This window comes from Oncorhynchus keta, chromosome 34 (assembly GCF_023373465.1).
Source record: "Oncorhynchus keta strain PuntledgeMale-10-30-2019 chromosome 34, Oket_V2, whole genome shotgun sequence".
Classification (NCBI taxonomy): domain Eukaryota; kingdom Metazoa; phylum Chordata; class Actinopteri; order Salmoniformes; family Salmonidae; genus Oncorhynchus; species Oncorhynchus keta.
The window spans coordinates 50,517,186-50,534,824 of NC_068454.1; the positions used below are offsets into that span (position 1 = coordinate 50,517,186).

General features: G+C 44.0%; 1 protein-coding gene across 2 annotated transcripts in view; it reads right to left on the reverse strand.

Moving 5' to 3' along the window:
* LOC127915127 (uncharacterized) overlaps positions 1 to 17,639 on the reverse strand; it is a 1,101,500-nt gene that overhangs the window by 989,410 nt on the left and 94,451 nt on the right. The gene's annotated exons all lie outside the window — the stretch shown is intronic.

A 17,639-nucleotide genomic window follows, 5' to 3' on the forward strand; every position in this document is an offset into this window, starting at 1 on the left:
CTAAGCTGGAAACCTAGCGCAAACCCATAGCAAATGAATGGAATCAAACATTCGCAGAGCCTGTTTTTACTGGAGTGATGCTTATAATTCCAGTTCGCCTAAATGGCACAAGAAATGTATCCCTTTTTATTTTACCATGACAATTTATTCGTTGGACGAAACTAGAAAAAAACGACTTGTGTAGAAAGTGAACATCCGCACCTCGATGATGTCAACTGTGCTTATGTCTGCGTAATGAGAAAGTAGGGAAAAAACATCGGACTTTTTTTGGTCTCGCGATCGAAGACAAACAAGCTCACTGCCCAGACATAATTACAAAGAGGAGATTCTCCTGATTAAAATGGTGCCCGACTTGAAAAAATCTAAATATACACAGTGAGATATTTGGCGAAATAGACAGACATGCCTATATTTCCCCCATAGGACACAATGGGAAGACCACAGAGTTCCAATATTATTTTGTTGTCATTTACATTTTAACTATAAAACAACGTGAGCAGGTCTCATTGCCAACAATTAGCGAAAGAGGCATTTTGACGTTGAACAATAAACTGGGAATAGAAAGTTCGGAAGGCGAGTTGGAGCCACAATGCTTAATAGAACTAGAAGCTGGCAGGTTGAAAATGCACTCAAATAAGGCCTGTTTTTCGTCATTACTTCAAAACGAAATACGGAAATATGTTATGAAACTGGGTTCCACGGCGGAGGCAACGAACTAGTTTTTATCAGAAAAGAACGTTGTTAAACGTGTAATGTGTCCAGCCTACTATCTACATGGATTTCAGAGCACTCTCGTCTGAGTGTACCAGAGCGCAGAATAATTAATTTACTTCATTTATGAGCGCTCAACACCTGTTGAATATGGCCAGTGTCAGTAAACGTCGGCAAAAAAGTGTGATTAAATTGTTTCCAGCAGCACAGATAGAGTCCCCAGCGCTCTGGTTAACACAAAAACTATCTTACGAGCTCTGCTAGGGTGAGTAAAATGGTCAGAGTGGTCTCATTTGTGTCTGGAAGTAGTTAGCAAGCTAGCCAACGTTAGCTTGGGTGCTTGACTGCCGTTGTACGGCCTAAACGCTCAAATCAACCCTACTCCTCAGCCCAAAAGTCCAGTGTGCGCTCCGAGAGCAAAATGGTCTGAATTTACAAACTGACAACGTTCTGAATTTATGAGCATCTGCATCACGCTATATAAACACAGAGGGTTTTTCATTTTTCATGGAATAGAAACACCATAATATTAATCTAATTAATTAAGCACCAGTCAAAAGTTTGGACACACCTACTCATTCCAGAATGTTTCTTTATTTTTACTATTCTCTACATTGTAGAATAATAGTGAAGACATCACAACTATGAAATAACACCGGTCTCCCCTGAGCCCCGCATTCTGTAGTACAGACATGGCCTGCTCTCCCTTATGTAAGGATTTAAGCACTTTCCCATGTTTACTACAGTATTTATTGTTGACTGCACAGTAGTCTAATTAACAAAAAAACACATTTCGTTAATAAAATAATGATAAAAAATGATAATAAAAATGATAATAATGATTTAAAAAATACTCTTTCAAAATGCAGATTTAGTTATGGATCCATAAAGAATTACTATGGGAATAAATATCACTGATGTACAGAAACATTGGAACAAAGTTGTCTAATGAAGGCAAACAATTTAGAATCCTCCAATCCTGTAGCCTACTCCCGACCGTCACGTTGTATGGCGCTATATTTTCCATTCCATCTTAACGGAAAACCAGAGGGTTTCATTTTTTTCATTTTTCACTGAATAGAAACACCATAATATTAATAAATAAATTAAGCCAAATTTCTTAAAATCAATCCCTTATACTATGTTTTACAAAAAAAGCTTTAAATTATCTGGTAATGCCAATATGGAATATTATCAAATGCTTCTCAAAGATGCCTTCTGGTGGTCAAACTAGCAGTAACTTGCAGTAACAGAAAAATGGCTGACAATTTAATGACGTGCCACAGAATTCTGTGGCAGCACGCAAGGTGTGTCACAGGAGGAACCACTGTAGTTTCTAGGCCTTGTCGAGTGCAACGAGGTGCCCCACTTGACCATAGCTCTCTCGGTCTGACCACAGCGACCGTGCAAAAAAGTAGGCCCAAAATGAAGCCAGACCTAAATACGAGGGGCTTTTGGGTGACAGTGGCAGAACCGTTAAGGCTGGAAGCACAATTCAACCACAGAAAAGTTCCTAAGGTCCTCCTGATCTGTGAAAACCGAACCGTGACCGTGTGGAATTAACCCGTAACAGTGAAAATGGATGTATTTCTTATAACACTTGACCTCGACCTCTTTCCCCATAGGAATACATTGCCTGTTGCCCTAACTTCAACCTGATGCCTATGTGGGTTATGATTGCCATATCAATCTATCTTTAATGACAATCCATCAGGCCACTATAAGGATTACCTGTGTTGATTTTAAGCTTCCTGGATCAACCGGAAGTGGTTATATTGTTAGAGAAAAACACTACATTCAAACCCTCTGTAAATCAGTCAGTTCTTAGCGTAAAGACTTGAAAAGACTGGATTCTGTATAAGCGTGCCCCTAGGAAGATATGTGTTTACTTTCAGCTTCCCGTGACAACTGGAATTGCCTTAAAATGGGGTCATAGGGGCTGTTTCGAAGGGTTAAAAAGGTCACATCTTTCCAAAATGTTATATGTGTGATTAGCTGTAGAACAGTCATTTCTCCCATCAGATGTCCAAGACAAAACTCACACACACAGCTAGGATGGAGTGACACAATGTGGGGCTTACAGACACACAGAGCCTGCAATCATAACCGGCATTCGCACCATCACAGAACCGTCAGACCTAGAGCTCTGAAACTTTATAAACCTGTTCTAGAGCTTAAGTCGGTAGTGCACCGTGAGTTATGTGGCTCTAGAAGGTTTTAAGGCAGCCTCGTCTATTTGCAATGTATGAAATTATTTTTTAAACATTGTGATAATGATGACATTTAGAAAAGTCCCAGAATCACTAGACTAGGTGCATTGAAACAGCCGCGGCCCGTAGAGACTGACCGATAGCTCATTCAGGGACCCCGTAGCAACCGCCTAAATAGGTGAATTTACAGCATTAATTAAGATCTCTGCTCTGGCTCCAAATGACCTATCAAGCCGAAACTTGGGATTCGGGGTGGCCTCTGAGGCCTTCACATAATGTCAGAACTGGACCCGCAGCTCAAACGTAACTATGTTTTAGATTTTTCTTTAAATGGTTTTAACATAAGGCGCTATGAATTGTGGGCCAGCTCTGAAATATGTGATAGTTGGCTTCTAAAAGAGTTGGACAAAGTGAGTTTGGTGTCAGTATGTATAAGTTTGGTTTCAGTATGATATCTTATTGACTGACTTGATGGCAGTATAATGTATTGGCAATGTACATTTTATATTGCAACTGGACAGTGTACATTTCCAATGTATTAATGAGGAATTTACCATCACCAAATGGACAGGCTGAAATCAACACCAATGAGAGATTGGACAGTGTCCATTACAGTCAGTGTGAACATGCTCATCTGCAAGTTGACAGTGTCCATTGCCAATGTATATCCATAAGCACTTCAAATTACAAAATGGACATGCTGAATCAAAACCAATGAGAAATTCTGACTTCCTATGATCATATATGGCAAATGGTCATAACATACTGATTTAGTACGTTCAATACTAATATATGCCACACTGATCCTTAACACTGGGGCCCCTCACAGGTGTGTACTTAGTCCCCTCCTGTACTCCTTGTTCACCCATGACTGCGTGGCCAAACACGACTCTAACACCATCATTAAGTTTGCTGACGACACCGACAACGATGAGATGGCCTATAGGGAGGAGGTCAGAGAACTGGCAGTGTGGTGTCAGGACAACAACCTCTCTCTCAATGTAAGCAAGACAAAGGAGCTGATCGTGGACTAAAGGAAAAAGCGGGCCGAACAGGCCCCCATTAACAATGATGGGGCTGTAGTGGAGTGGGTCGAGAGTTTCAAGTTCCTTGGTGTCCACATCACCAACGAACTATCATGGTCCAAACATACCAAGGCAGTCGTGAAGAGGGCACAACAAAACCATTTCCTCTCAGAAGACTGAAAATATTTGGCATGGGTCCCCAGATCCTCAAAATGTTCTACAGCTGCAACATCTAGAGCATCCAGACCGGTTGCATCACCGCCTGGTATGGCAACTGTTCAGCATCTCACCGTAAAGGCACTACAGAGGGTAGTGCAAACGGCCCAGTTCATCACTGGTGCCAAGCTTCCTGCCATCCAGGACCTATATAATAGGCGTGTCAGAGGAAAGCCCATAACTCCAAGTGGGCTGTCCTGTGTCTTTACTAAGTAGTGGCTTCCGTCTGGCCATTCTACCATAAAGACCTGATTGGTGGAGTGCTGCAGAGATGGTTGTCCTTCTGGAAGGTTCCACACATCTTCACAGAGGAACTCTAGAGCTCTGTCAGAGTGACCATTGGGTTCTTGGTCACCTCCCTGACCAAGGCCCTTCTCCCCCGATTGTTTGGCCAGCTCTAGGAAGAGTCTTGTTCGTTCAAAACGTCTTCCATGTAAGAATGTTGGAGGCCCCTGTGTTCTTGGGGACCTTCAATGCTGCAGACATTTTTTGGTACACTTCCCCATATCTGTGCCTTGACACAATCCTGTCTCGAAGCTCTACGGACAATTCCATCGACCTCATGACTTGGTTTTTGCTCTGACATGCACTGTCAACTGTGGGACTTTACATTGATGAGTGTGTGCCTTTCCAAATCATGACCAGTCAATTTAATTTACCATAGATGGACTTCAATGAAGTTGTAATAACATCTCAAGAATGATCAATGGAAACAGGATGCACCCTGAGCTGAATTTCGAGTCTTATAACAAAGGGTCTGAATACTTATGTAAATAAGGTATTTCTGTTTTTTATATTTAATACATTTGCAAAACATTCTAAAAACCTGTTTTCACTTTGTCATGGGGTGTGGATTGCGAAGGAATATTTGTTATTTAATCCATTTTAGAATAAGGCTGTAACATAACAAAATGTGGAACAATTCTAAGGTTCTGAATACTTTCCAAAGGCACTGTAGGCAGGACACAGACGGGCAGTCTAAGGCCGTATCTAGCTACAACATACAACATTCCAAAATAATGGAAACAGTAAATGAAGGATACAAAGAATATTGAAAGCAGGTGCTTCCACACAGGTGTGGCTCATGAGTTAATTTAGCAATTAACATCCCATCATGCTTAGGGTCATGTATACAAATGCTGGGCAGTCCATTATTTTGGTTACCTTGGCTATGCTCCCATAGGATGACAATGCCCCCATCCACAGGGAACGAGTGGTCACTGAATGGTTTGATGAATATCAAAGACATAGTTTTCCACCTGTCACGACTTGCGCCGAAGTTGGTGCCTCTCCTTCGACATCACCGGCTTTCTAGCCTCCACCGATCTACATTTCTGTTTCCATTTGTTTTGTCTGTATTGTTGTGGCAATATTACTTTTGAATTATTTCCCTATTTAACCCTCTGGAGCCATCATGGTTTTGTGTGTGTTTATTGTTGTCAGTTGTCTCGTTCATGTGATTCTGGATTTTCATTCTCCTTGTTGAAAGATTATTTTTGAGTAAAGTTACTCATCTCTGTGTCCTGCGCCTGACTCCGCCTTACCCACATCACCTAGACTCTGATAAAAACACCTTCAATGGAGTCAGCAGGTGCACACAGCCCTCCGCTACCTATGGAGGAGCGTGTCCAGCAGCACGTGACTATGTTGCAAAGTCTTGGCACAGTTATGGATTGCGTGCTGCAAACCACCATGGAACGATGGGAGAGAGGGTTTTTTCCAGCAACACCATCATCATCACCCCAGCTCCCACAACAACCCACACCGCTGTCCACCCCTCTTTCACCTGGATCTAGTGGGATTCGGCAAGCGCTCCCGAGGGTATACGATGGAACGGCTGCCGGGTGCCAGGGGTTCCTACTCCAGCTGGGGCTCTACCTGGCAACTGTTCACCCAAGCTCCTTCGGGACGCGAGAGTGTAAACGCCCTCATCTCCTGTCTGATTGGTAGAGCAATCGAATGGGCCAACGCAGTCTGGGGAAGGGAAGGACCGACGTTGGACAATTATGAGGATTTTACCTGCTTCCGGGCGATTTTCGATCATCCACCTGAAGGGAGAACGGCGGGGGAACGCTTGTATCATCTCAGACAGGGGATGAAGAGCGCACAAGACTTCGCTATGGCCTTTCGAACTCTGGCCGCCGGCGCGGGATGGAATGAGCGGGCCCTGATCGTCCACTACAGGTGTGGTCTACGCGAGGACGTTCGTAGGGAGCTAGCCTGCAGGGACACCACCCTTATCTTTGACCAGCTGGTGGACCTATCCATCAGGCTGGATAACCTGTTGGCCTCCCGCGGACGTCCGGATCGAAGTCCATCAGTTCCATCCCCCAGCACCTCAGATCCGACGCCGATGGAGCTAGGAGATGCTGCTATGAGGGGGACCGGAGGGGGGGCCATTCCCTGCACCACCTATGGCCGCAGAGGGCACACTGCTGGTCAGTGCTGGGGAGGTTCTCCAGGGAGTCGAGGCAGCAGGCAGGACACTGGTGGATAATCCCAGGTGAGTAGGCACCCGACTCACCCAGAGCTTCCTGTTTCGCACGTGTGTATGTATTGAATTTCATGAGTTTTCCCCGCATTCCCAACATAAGGCGCTAGTAGATTCAGGTGCAGCTGGGAACTTTATTGATCGTTCATTTGCAATTAGATTAGGGATCCCTATTGTTCCTGTTGATCTGCTCTTCCCTGTACATGCCTTAGATACTCGTCCATTAGGGTCGGGACTGATCAGGGAGGTCACAGCTCCACTATGTATGATAACGCAGGGTGATGATAAGGAGAGAATTAGTCTCTTTCTGATCGATTCACCTGTGTTTCCTGTGGTGTTGGGGTGTCCCTGGTTGGCTGTTCATGACCCCACTATTTTGTGGAAACAGGGGGCTCTCAAGGTTTGGTCATGTCAGCGCTCAGGGAGGTGTGTAGGTGTTTCCATAGGTGCAACTATGGTGGAGAGTCCAAAACAGGTCTCCACCATGCACATCCCCCATGAATATGTCGATTTGGCTCTCACCTTCTGTAAAAAGAAGGCGACTCAATTACCACCCCATCGACGGGGGGATTGTGAGATAAATCTCATGGTAGACGCAGCACTTCCCAGGAGTCACGTGTATCCTTTGTCACAGGAGGAGACGGCGGCAATGGAAACATATGTCTCTGAATCTCTGGGGACAGGGATACATTCGGCAAGGTGCTTGGTCGACCTGTACGTCAAGGCTGAGAAATGTCTGTTCCTCCAACAGTCCGTCTCCTTCCTAGGGTACCGCCTGTCCACGACAGGGGTGGAGATGGAGAAGGACCGCATTTCAGCCGTGCGTAATTGGCCGACTCCAACCACTGTAAAGGAGGTCCAGCGGTTTTTAGGGTTTGCCAACTACTACCGGAGGTTTATCCAGGGCTTTGGTCAGGTAGCGGCTCCCATTACCTCTTTGCTAAAGGGGGGACCGACTGCAGTGGTCAGCTGTGGCGGACAGGGCTTTTGGTCACCTGAAGGCTCTGTTTAACTCGGCTCCCGTGCTGGCTCATCCTGATCCCTCTTTGGAATTTATAGTAGAGGTGGACGCGTCCGAGGCTGGGATAGGAGCTGTGCTGTCTCAGCGCTTGGGTACGCCACCAAAGCTCCGCCCCTGTGCTTTTTTTTCCAAAGAAGATCAGCCCGGCGGAGCGAAACTATGATGTGGGTGATCGGGAGCTGTTGACTGTTGTCAAGGCTCTGAAGGCGTAGAGCCATTGGCTTGAAAGGGCTAAACACCCTTTCCTCATTAGAACTGACCACCGCAATCTGGAGTACATCCGGGCGGCAAGGAGACTGCCGTCAGGCAAGGTGAACAGACCAGGTTCCCAGAACGCTAAGGCAGACGCACTGTCCCGGATGTAAGACACATACTTCCGGCTTCTTGCCTGGTGGCACCGGTGGTATGAGAGGTGGTTGCGGACATCAAGCGGGCATTACGTACAGAGCCCACTCCCAACCAGTGTCCAGTTGGGCATCTGTACGTTCCCTCTGATGTCTGCGATCAATTGATCTGTTGGGCTCACACGTCACCCTCCTCTGGTCATCCTGGCACCGGTCGGACAGTGCGCTGTCTTAGTGGGAAGTACTGGTGGCCCACTTTAGCAAAGGACGTGAGGGTTTATGTTTCCTCCTGCTCGGTGTGCCGCCCAGTGCAAGGCACCTAGACACCTGCCCAGAGGGAAATTACAACCCCTACCCGTTCCACAACGGCCATGGTCACACCTATCGGTGGATTTCGTGACGGATCTTCCTCCGTCACAGGGAAACACCACGATCCTGGTTGTTATGGATCGGTTTTCTAAGTCCTGTCGCCTCCTTCCTTTGCCCGGTCTCCCTACGGCTCTACAGACTGCGGAGGCCCTGTTCAACCATGTCTTCTGGCACTACGGGGTGCCTGAGGATATAGTTTCTGATCGGGGTCCCCAGTTCACGTCTAGGGTCTGTAGGGCGTTTATGGAACGCCTGGGGTTCTCGGTCAGCCTCACCTCAGGTTTTCACCCCGAGAGTAATCAAATCAAAATCAAATCAAATTTTATTTGTCACATACACATGGTTAGCAGATGTTAAATGCGAGTGTAGCGAAATGCTTGTGCTTCTAGTTCCGACAATGCAGTGATAACCAACAAGTAATCTAACTAACAATTCCAAAACTACTGTCTTATACACAGTGTAAGGGGATAAGGAACATGTACATAAGGATATATGAATGAGTGATGGTACAGAGCAGCATACAGTAGATGGTATCGAGTACAGTATATACATATGAGATGAGTGTGTAGACAAAGTAAACAAAGTGGCATAGTTAAAGTGGCTAGTGATACATGTGTTACATAAGGATGCAGTCGATGATGTAGAGTACAGTATATACATATGCATATGAGATGAATAATGTAGGGTAAGTAACATTATATAAGGTAGCATTGTTTAAAGTGGCTAGTGATATATTTACATAATTCCCATCAATTCCCATTATTAAAATGGCTGGAGTTGGGTCAGTGTCAATGACAGTGTGTTGGCAGCAGCCACTCACTGTTAGTGGTGGCTGTTTAACAGTCTGATGGCCTTGAGATAGAAGCTGTTTTTCAGTCTCTCGGTCCCAGCTTTGATGCACCTGTACTGACCTCGCCTTCTGGATGATAGCGGGGTGAACAGGCAGTGGTTCGGGTGGTTGATGTCCTTGATGATCTTTATGGCCTTCCTGTAACAACGGGTGGTGTAGGTGTCCTGGAGGGCAGGTAGTTTGCCCCCGGTGATGCGTTGTGCAGTCCTCACTACCCTCTGGAGAGCCTTACGGTTGAGGGCGGAGCAGTTGCCGTACCAGGCGGTGATACAGCCCGCCAGGATGCTCTCGATTGTGCATCTGTAGAAGTTTGTGAGTGCTTTTGGTGACAGGCCGAATTTCTTCAGCCTCCTGAGGTTGAATAGGCGCTGCTGCGCCTTCTTCACGACGCTGTCAGTGTGAGTGGACCAATTCAGTTTGTCTGTGATGTGTATGCCGAGGAACTTAAAACTAGCTACCCTCTCCACTACTGTTCCATCGATGTGGATAGGGGGGTGTTCCCTCTGCTGTTTCCTGAAGTCCACAATCATCTCCTTAGTTTTGTTGACGTTGAGTGTGAGGTTATTTTCCTGACACCACACTCCGAGGGCCCTCACCTCCTCCCTGTAGGCCGTCTCGTCGTTGTTGGTAATCAAGCCTACCACTGTTGTGTCGTCCGCAAACTTGATGATTGAGTTGGAGGCGTGCGTGGCCACGCAGTCGTGGGTGAACAGGGAGTACAGGAGAGGGCTCAGAACGCACCCTTGTGGGGCCCCGTGTTGAGGATCAGCGGGGAGGAGATGTTGTTGCCTACCCTCACCACCTGGGGGCGGCCCGTCAGGAAGTCCAGTACCCAGTTGCACAGGGCGGGGTCGAGACCCAGGGTCTCGAGCTTGATGACGAGCTTGGAGGGTACTATGGTGTTGAATGCCGAGCTGTAGTCGATGAACAGCATTCTCACATAGGTATTCCTCTTGTCCAGGTGGGTTAGGGCAGTGTGCAGTGTGGTTGAGATTGCATCGTCTGTGGACCTATTTGGGCGGTAAGCAAATTGGAGTGGGTCTAGGGTGTCAGGTAGGGTGGAGGTGATATGGTCCTTGACTAGTCTCTCAAAGCACTTCATGATGACGGAAGTGAGTGCTACGGGGCGGTAGTCGTTTAGCTCAGTTACCTTAGCTTTCTTGGGAACAGGAACAATGGTGGCCCTCTTGAAGCATGTGGGAACAGCAGACTGGTATAGGGATTGATTGAATATGTCCGTAAACACACCGGCCAGCTGGTCTGCGCATGCTCTGAGGGCGCGGCTGGGGATGCCGTCTGGGCCTGCAGCCTTGCGAGGGTTAACACGTTTAAATGTCTTACTCACCTCGGCTGCAGTGAAGGAGAGACCGCATGTTTCCGTTGCAGGCCGTGTCAGTGGCACTGTATTGTACTCAAAGCGGGCAAAAAGTTATTTAGTCTGCCTGGGAGCAAGACATCCTGGTCCGTGACTGGGCTGGATTTCATCTTGTAGTCCGTGATTGACTGTAGACCCTGCCACATGCCTCTTGTGTCTGAGCCGTTGAATTGAGATTCCACTTTGTCTCTGTACTGACGCTTAGCTTGTTTAATAGCCTTGCGGAGGGAATAGCTGCACTGTTTATATTCAGTCATGTTGCCAGACACCTTGCCCTGATTAAAAGCAGTGGTTCGCGCTTTCAGTTTCACGCGAATGCTGCCATCAATCCACGGTTTCTGGTTAGGGAATGTTTTTATCGTTGCTATGGGAACGACATCTTCGACGCACGTTCTAATGAACTCGCACACCGAATCAGCGTATTCGTCAATATTCCCATCTGACGCAATACGAAACATGTCCCAGTCCACGTGATGGAAGCAGTCTTGGAGTGTAGAGTCAGCTTGGTCTGACCAGCGTTGGACAGACCTCAGCGTGGGAGCCTCTTGTTTTAATTTCTGCCTGTAGGCAGGGATCAGCAAAATGGAGTCGTGGTCAGCTTTTCCGAAAGGGGGGCGGGGCAGGGCCTTATATGCGTCGCGGAAGTTAGAGTAACAATGATCCAAGGTTTTACCACCCCTGGTTGCGCAATCGATATGCTGATAAAATTTAGGGAGTAACGGGCAGGTTGAGAGAGTTAACCAGGATGTGGGTAGGTTTCTGCTGTCATATTGCCAGGACCTGCCGGGGGAGTGGGCGGCTTTCATCCCCTGGGCAGAGATGGCCCAAAACTCCCTCCGCAACTAACCTTATCTCCTTTTCAATGTGTACTAGGTTATCAGACGGTCCTGGCACCGTTCCATCAGAGCCAGATTGAAGCACCTGCGGTGGGCCTCCGCAGAATGTTCCTGTAATGTTTTCTCAGAACCATTTCTATTGCTCTCACATTTTGTTGTGGCAGTATGTTCTAAAAACATTAGTGGTACATTGTGTTATTACATTACCTGGAAACCTAATGAGAACATTTGGGGAATGTTCTGTGGTGGTTGTTACAGATGTTGTGCACCACGTTCCAAGGATATATCACTGAAAATAATTCAGGAGAAATAATAATAATAATTTGAATGTTTTGGGTATGTTATCATCCTCATAAGTAGAACTTAAAGGGAATCTTAGATAATGTTCTGGGAATATTTCCAATTTGCTGTGTACTTTCCTCCACTTGAAACAACAACTTGAAGTAATCTGAAATGGTTTAAGACTGATCAGAAAGTGCCTTTGAAGCAGAATTACATTACCTTCAAATGTTAGAAACATGTGATGTAACTCTATATTAAAGCTTGACTTCAAAATGACAGAAAATACCTTTGCTCTACCTACAGGGCTGTACCTAACTTCTTCTGTCTGCAATTCAACACTATCTACTAATTACAGCTCTATGGCATATGAATGAAATGTCCACTCTTACATAATGATGCATTCTGAAAAGGTTTTATAGCCTTTTGAGGATGATGGTTTTATCCTTCCCCCGCCTGCCAGTATGACTGTTTGTGTTCAGTTAGTCATTGTCAACCATATTGTCTGTGTCCCGAATGGAACCTTTTCCCTTATAGTGCACTAATTTTGAGCAGGGACCATAGGGCTCTGATCAAATGATTTAGTGCACTAGGCCTATTAATAGGGAATATGGTGCTATTTGGGACCCAAACATTGTTTGGTAACATCTATTTACAGCTCTGCCTTACAACATGCTGACGTCTTGCGTCATTCAGTCGTTTGAGTGACATTTATTTAACTGGATTCTCTGTTGTCTTTCTGTTGCTCTAGGGCCAAAGGTAGTCTATTAATCATCAATGTAGTCAATGCTGCAACGTACAGCCATTGATTAGCCTCCGTTATAATCAGACTACACTTCTCACATTGATGTCTAAGATTGTGCCCTTAAATCAATTTCTCCATGGAGACAACTCAAGTGTCAAATATATCTTCCGTTCAGGATTAGATTGATGAAATTCGTAGTGGCTCCTTTTTTTAACCTTGTTTGAGCATGATTAGTGCAGGATTAGTGGTTTGTTTTACGCACCATTTATTCAAGGTGTGATCAAATACTGCAAATCTCACCCCACCTACAAGACTCACACTTCCAGTGTGCAGGACTCCACCAGGATGTGGCCTATGGCTGGGTCTGACATAGAGTTGGGTGGCAATAGAGAGTTTATTGGCTCTTGACCATTAGATACAGTAGGGATAGTAACTGATTATAATACAGAAAATTTGTATCATTCAGCTCACAGTGCACACTATTTCATTCACTGCTTCCTCTGTCCTGTTTTTGCCTTTTTTCCCACAAATAGTGAACCCTTTACCTTGTTTGTATTGCATTTTGTTATGTCACCTCTCGTGATGTCAAACACTGACACATCTGATCCGTCTTACCCATCATCACTAGGGAGCTGGAATGGCAAGTGCTTTGACATTCTACACGGTCCAGGGTTGCCTCCCACAATGCCTGGCTGCGACATGGCAGGTTATTTATAGTTTGATGACGCAGGTGTCTCACATCACCACCTGTTGGACCCTTCGCTGGAGCTGCCTCTGCACAGCTGCCAAATGACCGATGATGTTGTTGCCACGGAAACTGGATTATGTTGACATCAAGGCTTTTGAAATTGTTGTCCATGGAGACAAAATCCATGGTCCCTCAACATGCAGGACGTGGTTATCAGCCTCCCGTAGCTTCAATGAGTCACTACACAGCAGCCAGCCCAGGTGAGGGCCATTTTGTAGCTGGAAAAAAGTCTAGCCGCCTGTTATGTGTGTGGATGAACGCGCGCACACACACACACACAAGCACGAGCACATACAAGCCCACATAGTTATTCAAAGGGGAAATTAAGTGTATGTGTTTCTTCAATGCATGACTTAACGAACACATGACAATAAACAAATCTCAATCAGCAAACAAACTTTACAATGTCATTAAAATTGCTCGGATGCTATAATTACCATTAAACCTTGCAGAGTCGAAGGAGATTGGGTGTGGGTATGTGGCTTGTGTAAAACTACTGTCTGAGAACACGAGAGATATAATCGGTTTTAACATTGGGTAAGAGACCATGCTGACAACCTCCTATGTTATTCATTAGTCATCAACACAAGACATTGCAAATAGTCAGCTGCAATGCAAAAAGTTATGTGCATTAACCAAACATGAGTTTCAGTTTCATATGTAGTATATTGCCGTGTAAGGCATAATACGAGGAAAATTGCAGTCTAATTCAGTTATGAGTTCATGATTCATTACCACACTCCATTCTAAAACCCGAAATGTAATACAGACAGTACATACAGTATGTGAAAGACACAAAGTCTACACAGCATTTATACTGAGTATACAAAACATTGGGAACATCTGATCTTTCTATGACATAGACTGACCAGGTGAATGCTATGATCCCTTATTGATAATCCACTTCAATCACTGTTTGGGTTTTTCACGCTCAACAGTTTCCCGTGAGTGTCTAGAATGGTCCACCACCCAAAGGACATCCAGTCAACTTGACACAATTGTGGGAAGCATCGGAGTCAAGATGGGTCATTATCCTTGTAGAGTCCATGCCCCAATGAATTGAGGCTGTTCTGAGGACAAAAAGAGGTGCAACTAAATATTAGGAAGGTGTTCCTAATGTTTTGTACACTCAGTGTATATTTAAGATATTGCCGTCATTTTGTTTCTCACATTTTGAAATACAGATGTGCCTATACATTACATATTGAGATGAGGAGTTTTCAACAGCATTATTCCTGCCAGGAACCCTTTGTTTTGCATAATGTGACATAATTTCTGGTTTTGTCTGCAAGATTTGCATGCAATTTTAATCCTGAAGAGTCTACTGACACACCCGTGTGTCAATCTAAGTAACATAATAAAAAAATCCTTATCAAAATCCGTCAGTTTAAGCTAGAGATATCATGGGCTGCGTCTCAATTCACAGCATCCACCTATGTCGGCCTTCCACATCTGCGGTGGAAGGTGGTGTCATGACGTGGCCCTTTTTGGGTATAGATAGTTGCTTCTCCCTCTCTCCTACACCTAGGTTCCGTTATCTCAGATTGTAAATTCCTGGAGGAGACTTTCTCCCCCTGGCCATACAGAAAGAGACACATAGAGAGAATAAATTATTTCACATGGCGAACTCCTAAATCCCCAAAAGGAGGATTTGATACAAAATGTCCACTTGTGAGAGGGTGGGAATGGTCCGTGGACACTTAAGGGATGGGTATGACGAGTGTGTTTCATTTGGTGACAGAAAACACACATAACTATATCTCTGAATATGTACATTTCCCAATTATGGGTTTTGCATCTAATTCTTGTATAAAAAAAGACTCTCCAACAGAAGGACTGACAATTCCAACAGAGATAACGACGACACACTGGGCGTAAATATATATTGATTGAAATTATTCCCAAATGAGTGAGCGTTGATGTGCAATCATGTAATAATAATTACAGAGAATTGATTTGATAAAATAACTGTCTTCACTTGATGCCAAAGACACGACAGTGGCCAAGTGGCCAAGCTAAAGTGGTGTTCGTCAGACCACGAAACCGTTTGGCCTACATACTATGATGGTGTCCTCCGTTTTGCTCGACGACCCCCACAAGTGTCATGGGACTCGTCTGAAGGTAACCCATACAAATTAATGGAAATATATGGAGGTAGTTTCAAAACCTTATTCCTTATGATTTTTTATGCAGTCTTTTTTTGCCATTCATAAATGTGTTATTGAATGCATTTCTATATATATGGGCTATAGCAGTAAAGGCCAAATTCAATATTTTATGAAATAATCTTTTAATATTAGTTTTTGTTATACATAAAGGGGTCTCCCCATCCCGTGGCTTTGACTTTTAGAGGATTAATGACATTCCAAATGATAAATGTGTACTTTGTATTCTATGTTATTATATGAATTAAGGGAACAACATGTTCTTTAGATGAAGAGGGGGAGTGGAAACAGGTGGTGATACTGTATCAGAAAGTATATAGAAAAGTGCAGCAGAAAGCTGTATGTGAATGATGGCTTTCCACATAACGGTTATCATTGACTTCCAACATTAATGAAATCAAAACACGACTGTACAAAACACACTCACAAGTGCCACGTACAGCAAATAGACTTCTTCTGATACGCTTGTGGATATTTTCCATTAGTTGACTCAGACTACAGCAAAATGATTACATTTCTCCCCATATCACACAATGCCACTCATTATTGATAATGGAAATTTGAAAGCTGTGTGCGCTTGGAAAACAGAACATTTGTTTCATATTCAAGAGTTTCCTGTTATGTAATGCTTATGTAGTTTAAGCATCAGTAGGCTTAGCCCATGCTTTTTGCTTTGCAAGTCTTAGCTTTTGCACCTCAAGGTAAACAACATAATCAAAAGGCAATACATTCTCATAAAATGTTGCACAGTAACTATATGCTTGTGATATTATTGTTATGGTATGCTTTTTGACAAATAGTCAGCATTCGGAAAGTATTCAAACCCCTTGACTTTTGCCACATTTTGTTACATTACAGCCTTATTCTCAAATGTATTAAATACATGTTTTTCCTCACAATACCTAATACTTTATTTTGCAAATAAAAAAAAGATATACAGTACCAGTCAACAGTTTGGACACACCTACTCATTATAGGGTTTTTCTTTGTTTGTACTATTTTCTAAATTGTAGAATAATAGTGAAGACATCACAACTATGAAAAAACACATATGGAATCATGTAGTAACCAAAAAAGTGTTAAACAAATCTAAAATATATGTTGATTTGTTTAAGTAGCCACCCTTTGCCTTGATGACAGCTTTTCACCTTCTTGGCATTCTCTCAACCAGCTTCACCTAGAATGCTTTTCCAACAGTCTTGAATGAGTTCTCACATATGCTGAGCACTTGTTGGCTGATTTTCCTTCACTCTGCAGTCCAACTCATCCCAAACCATCTCAATTGCGATTAGTGGGACTGCTTTTGACTGGTGCTGTATATATAAGGTCCCACATTTGACAGTGCATGTCAGAGCAAAAACCAAGCCATGAGATCGAAGGAATCGTTTGTAGAACTCCGAGAAAAGGATTATGTTGAGGCACAGATCGGGGGAAGAGTACCAAAACATTTCTGCACCATTGAAGGTCCCCAAGAACACAGTTCACACTTCATTATTCGTAAATGGAAGAAGTTTAGAAACCACCGGAGCAAATTACAGAGAAAAACCTGCTCCAGAGCGAGCAGGACCTCAGACTGGGGTGAAGGTTCACTTTCCAATAGGACAATGACCTTAAGCACACAGCCAAGACAACACAGGAGTGGCTATGGGACAAGTTTTTGAATGTCCTTGAGTGGCCCAGCCAGAGCCTGGACATGAACCCGATCGAACATCTCTGGAGAGACCTGAAAATAGCAGTGCAGTGACGCTATATAATGGGAGAAACTCCCAAATACAGGTGTGCCAAGCTTGTAGCATGATGCCTTTTAGAAGACTTGAGGCTATAATCACTGTCAAAGGTGCTTCAACAAAGTACTGAGTAAAGTGTGAATACTTATGTAAATGTGATATTTCTGCTTTTTGTTTTTAATACTTTTTTTTTTTTTTTTTAACCGGTTTTTGCTTTGTCATTGTGGGATATTGTGTGTAGATTGAATAAATAAATAAATAATAATAATTTTCATAACTTTTAAAATAAGGCTGTAATGAAGTGTGGAAAAAATCAAGAAAATCAAATCTCAATACTTTCCAAATACACTGTATGATGACCATAATCTATGTAGAACTCTGTGTCATTGCCAACTAAACAATTTGACATATGTTTAGAAGGATGGTAGCTTATTAATGATGGTAAGTGAACAAAAACTTATTTTATTGTAAATGGTAACTGATCTACTGACTCGTTATTTATGATGCAAGATGATTTGTAGATTAGT